This window comes from Bos grunniens, chromosome 4 (assembly GCF_055505025.1).
Source record: "Bos grunniens cultivar Pamir isolate PY7600 chromosome 4, Bosgru_T2T1.0, whole genome shotgun sequence".
Lineage (NCBI taxonomy): Eukaryota > Metazoa > Chordata > Mammalia > Artiodactyla > Bovidae > Bos > Bos grunniens.
Genome location: NC_141168.1, coordinates 8,307,337 through 8,313,067, shown reverse-complemented (window position 1 = coordinate 8,313,067; position 5,731 = coordinate 8,307,337). Strand labels below are relative to the sequence as shown.

General features: G+C 43.1%; 1 long non-coding RNA gene across 1 annotated transcript; it reads right to left on the bottom strand.

Moving 5' to 3' along the window:
• Positions 1–549: 549 nt before the first annotated feature.
• LOC147373528 (uncharacterized) lies at positions 550–5,362 on the bottom strand. Its single transcript, XR_015163047.1, has 3 exons — positions 5,109–5,362; positions 4,930–5,016; positions 550–926 (listed from the first exon to the last, which is right to left on the bottom strand). It is a non-coding gene; the product is annotated as an uncharacterized LOC147373528 (long non-coding RNA).
• Positions 5,363–5,731: the final 369 nt, after the last annotated feature.

Below are 5,731 nucleotides of genomic sequence, written 5' to 3'. Positions count from 1 at the left end.
GCAACAGCAGTGAGAATGTTAGTGGGTCGACTTCCCTGGTGGCTCAGATGATAAAGCGTCTGCCTACAATGCAGGAGACCCAGGTTCAGTCTCTAGGTCGGGAAGATCTCCTGGAGAAGGAAATGGCAACCCACTCCAGTATTCTTGCCTGCCTGGAAAATCCCATGGACGGAGGAGCCTGGTAGGCTACAATCCATGGGGTCACACAGAGTTGGACACGACTGAGCGACTTCACTTTCTTTCTTTCTTTTTACAGGGTATACGGGGTAGGGAGCCCATAAAACTGGCTTGCATCCCCTGGCCCCGTGCTCTCTTTAAAAATAGTTCATTGGAAATAGAGCAGAAAGAGATTAAATCAAAATTCAAAATAATGATCACAAGGCTTATCCATAGCCCCATCACACTAAGAACTAAGTTTTATTTAGCTGCTTCATGAAGGAATCATCAGAATGACAAATAATTCCAAGGCAGAGTCAAGAAACAGATGTACCTGTAGTCTATTAAAGAAAACAAGACTGACCATAACTCAAGGCACTCTCCGCAGTTTCTGAGTTGCGTGCACCCAGCCTGGCTCCAGCCTCTTTAGACTTGGTGTTAACAAGTTGTCCAGCCCTGGAGAGCCCACTGAAGCTCTCATGGACGCTTATGACACACACTAGGTTTTTGTTTGTTCAGAACTAACACAGTGTTCACAGACTGGGTTCTGAATCACTCCCCTTGACCTTCGTCTTGCCCCTGACTCTACTTACATCTTTTGCAGCTGCTCCACTTCGCTGCCCCTTCTTCCATTTTCTGTCCTCACACTGGTGATTAGACTTCACGGTTTCTATTATTTCTCTAGTCATGATCTCCAAGCTTCATTCCTGTGATTTCTGGTTCCCAGCTTGGCCAAACACCCACTCTGGACTTATTTCATTCCTGGAACCCTGTTTGGTAGAGAGAGAAAAAGAAGAAGAAAAAAGCAGAGGAGGAAGGGAGGAAAGAAAAGAGAGAGGAGTGAGAGGAAGGAAAAGAGAGGAGGAGGGAGGGAGGAATAAAATGGGAAAAATAAAAAGAATTGAAAACTTAGGGGCATTTTTTCACAACTTTGGTGTAGGGGAAAACGTTCTAACTATGATACAAAATCCAGACATCATAAAATAAAAGATTTATAAATTCATCTTTAAAAAAAAACATTTTAACATAAAAAATAAACTTCAAAACACAAACAAGAAATGAAGGAAAACATTTTCTACTATATCACAGACCAAGGGCTAAATGTGTAAATATATAAACAGCTACTATAATTTTTTAATCAATAACTCAATAAAAGAGTTGGCAAAGTATAGGAAAGTATTCTAGCAGGACCCTATGGGGCCTTCCTGGGACACACCCCCGCTTCATACCCTCTGCTCTAGCTCCTGTCGGAAGTACCCAGATGACAGTATCTGATGCACATTTCCTGAGTTGTTTTTATAGATGCTAACTGCTGCTGCTGCTGCTAAGTCGCTTCAGTCGTGTCCAACTCTGTGCAACCCCATAGACAGCAGCCCACCAGGCTCCTCCATCCCTGGGATTCTCCAGGCAAGAACACTGGAGTGGGTTGCCATTTCCTCCTCCAATGCATGAAAGTAAAAAGTGAAAGTGAAGTCGCTCAGTCGTGCCCGACCCTCAGCGACCCCATGGACTGCAGCCTTCCAGGCTCCGCCGTCCATGGGATTTTCCAGGCAAGAGTACTGGAGTGGGGTGCCATTGCCTTCTCCGATACACACACTGCTATATACGAAATAAACAAGGACCTACTGTATAGCACAGGGAACTACATTCAACACTTTATAATGAACCATAATGAAAAAGAATATATACGTGCATGTGTATAACTGAATCACTTTGCTATACACCTGAAACTACCACAACATTATAAATCAACTATACTTCAATTAAAACCCACACTGCATCCTCAGGTTTTAAACAGCTGCCTGGTACCAGCATTTATTAACGAGTCTACTGCACGCACCCTCAGTTGCTTTTGTGGTGTCCCACTCTTTGTGATCCCAGGGGCTGTAGCCCACCAGGCTCCTTGTCCATGAGGATTTTCCAGGCAAGAATACTGGAGTGGGTTGCCATGCACTCCTCCAGGAGATCTTCCCAACCCAGGGATCAAACCTGCATCTTTTATGTCTCCTGCATTGGCAGGTGGATTCTTTACCACTAGCGCCACCTAGGAAGTTCAACCAGTCTATTGAAGTGAAAAGTGAAAGTCACTCAGTGAGTCCGGCTCTTTGAGAATACAGTCCATGGAATTCTCTATGCCAGAATACTGGAGTGGGTAGCCTTTCCCTTCTCCAGGGGATCGTCCCAACCCAGGGATCAAACCCAGGTCTCCCACATTGCAGGCAGATTCTTTACCAGCTGAGCCACAAGAGAAGCCCAAGAATACGGGAGTGGGTAGCCTATCCCTTCTCCAGAGGATCTTCCTGACCCAGGAATCAAGTCACCACCAAATAGAAGAAATTAACCATTTGATGACCCTGAGCACATAGCCTTCAGGCTTACCGGTGCCTAAGGATTGATAATGTTAATCCCTGTGACACACTCTGTTACCTCACCATCAACCAGTCAGAACTGTGCACGAGCTGATCACAAACCCCTCCCTCACCTGGCCTCCGAAAATGCTTTGTTGAAACCCATCAGGGAGTTCGGGTTTTTTGAGCACTGGCACCCCACTCCAGTACTCTTGCCTGGAGAATCCCATGGATGGAGGAGCCTGGAAGGCTGCAGTCCATGGGGTCGCTGAGGGCCAGACAAGACTGAGCAGCTTCACTTTAACTTTTCACTTTCATGCATTGGAGAAGGAAATGGCAACCCACTCCAGTGTTCTTGCCTAGAAAATCCCAGGGACAGGGGAGCCTGGTAGGTTGCCGTCTGTGGGGTCGCACAGAGTCGGACACAACTGAAGCGACTTAGCCTGCACTCCATGCTCAGCACCTGCAGTAAACGCTGCACTTTCCTTCCCCACAGCCTGGGGTCAGTAGAGTGGCTTTATGGCGCACGGGTGAAAAGATCCAAGTTCAGTTTGGTAACAAGAACAGGACAGTTTACCAAAAGCAAATGCTGTGGCTTTAAAACATATAAAAGACACACAGCCTTATTCATAAAATATAAACGCCACTGAAAGCGTCACTGAAATATCACTTTCACATATCAGTTTGGCTAAAATGAATCAAAGAGCTTGGTAACACACTTTGGTCACTAAGGCCATCCCAAAACAGACCTTCTCATACCTTGCTGGTGGAAAAGTAAATTGGTAAAACCCCTGTGGATGGCGATTCAGTGGTATCTGTCAAAATTAAAAATATTCAAGACATTCCACTTCTAGGAATTTATCTTATAGTATTCTCACATTAGTATATTATATAATATATTACTATACTATATTAACCCACTCCAGTGTTCTGGCCTGGAGAATCCCAGGGACAGGGGAGCCTGGTGGGCTGCCGTCTCTGGGGTCGCACAGAGTCGGACACGACTGAAGCGACTTAGCAGCAGCAGCATACTATATTAGTACAGTAATAAAAGGTTATTTATTCCAATATTGTTTGTCTTAGAATATTCAAAATTTATTAAAGATTTAATTAGTTTTTTAAGTAATGAAATAAAATATTTTAAAAGACTTTAAAATTGAAGAATAGTTAATTGATTTGCAATGTTATGTTAATTTCTCCTATAAAGTAATTTCAGTTATACATGCGTGCATGCGTGCTCAGTCAGTTCAGCCATATCCAACTCTTTGTGACCCTGTGGACTGCAGCCTGCCAGTCTCCTCTGTCCATGGAATTTTCCAGGCAAGAAGACTGGAGTGGGTTGCCATGCCCTCCTCTAGGGAGTCTTCCTGACCCAGGGATCACACCTGTGTCTCCTGGATTGCAGGCAGATTCTTTGCCGCAGAGACCACCAGGAAAGCCCCAGTTATATATATACATACCCATACATTATTTTTTATATTCTTTTCCATTATGAAGCCTCCCTGATGGCTCAGTTGGTAAAGAGTGTGCCTGCAATGTGGAAGACCCAGGTTTGATCCCTGGGTGGGGAAGATCCCCTGGAGAAGGAAATGGCAACCCGCTCCAGTATTCTTGCCTGGAGAATTCCATGGACAGAGGAGCCTGCTGGGCTGTAGTCCATGGAGTCACAAAGAGTCGGACGGGACTAAGTGACTAACACTTCACTTTCACTGTCCATTATGGTTTATCACAGAATATTGAATATAGTTCCCTGTGATATTAAGTAGGACCTTGTTGTTTATCCATTCTCTGTATAATAGTTTGCATCTGCCAATCCCAAACTCCCACTCTGTCCCTCTCCCACCCCCCACCCCTTATTGGAAACCACAAGCCTGTTCTGTTTACCTGTGAGTCTATTGATAGATAAGTTCATTTATCATGTTTTAGATTCCACATGTAAGTGATATCATATTGTCTTTGTCTTTCTGACTTAGTGTGATGATCTCTACGTCCATTCATGTTGCTGTAACAGTCCTGTTGCACTCCTGTTGTGGCTGAGGAATATTCCATTGTAACTATGCACCACATCTTTATCCATTCCTCGTTGATGCATTTAGGGTGTCTCAATGTCTTGGCTACTGTGAACAGTGCTGCTATGAACACAGGGGGATGTATAGCTTTTTGACTTACAGTTTTGTCTGGATATATGCCCAGGAGAGGGATTGCTGAATCATAGTCTCTTGAGGAACGTCCATACTGTTTTCCATAGTGACTGCAACAACTTGCATTAATGAAATATTTCAGAAGACTTTTTTTCTACCTTATTGTGAGAGCATTTGACATGAAATCTATCCACATAACAATTTTTTACATGTATAATACTGTTGAGTATAGGAAGATTCTATGTTTTAGATAACAAGTGAAATAAATCCTTAGAAAGACTCACGATTGAACAGGCAGATGTCAAAATTTGGTGATTTTGTAATTCTGGCCCTGCCTCTGGGCCTGTGGATTTTTTAAAAGCCATCCATCCCTGGGGGAAAAAAAAAGAAAAGAAAACCTAGGGTTTATCTGCATTGAGAAGCTCCTTCTCCAAAACCTGAGTCCTTTGACAAACAAGCTTACTCCTGCAGCCATGCAGAGCTCTCTGGTTTTCACTCCTCTGGTGGAGCTGTTGGTTTATTGACAGATGGTATAGCAGTGAAAATACAGCCAAACGGGACAGAAGTAAAATCAACGAAAAATACCAAATCACTCTCTCCAAAAGAGATTTCCTTTTTACTCTAGTAAATGTGATTCAGGACTTTTAAATAAAAACCACTAAAACAAAATATTTGCAATAGGTGTGCTACATTTCAGGGTTTTAGGAACACAGCAAACCTGGCTATGGCTAGAATGAAAAACACTTTACAGCCTATTTGTAGCAGCTGGTCAGCTCCCTCTTTAGAGAGAGAAAGAAGAAAGACAACACATTTTTACCAGCTCTGTCTTCCTAAATAGCTTTCTAGTATGCAATTAATTAGAAAGCTTTATTTAAATGTAAATTGAGTGGGTCAGTGTGGAGAGGTAAATCAATACCCATCAGATTAAAGATAAGGAAAAGGAACGGAATGACCTATATATTCAGAATGTTTTGAAAGAATGATCGTTTGTCTTTTATGCTCAGTGCTAGAGAAATTGGCTCAAAGTTGGCAAAATAACCACTGGGAAACCGTAAAACTGCCTGTCTAAAATCTGTTCTTTTCTGT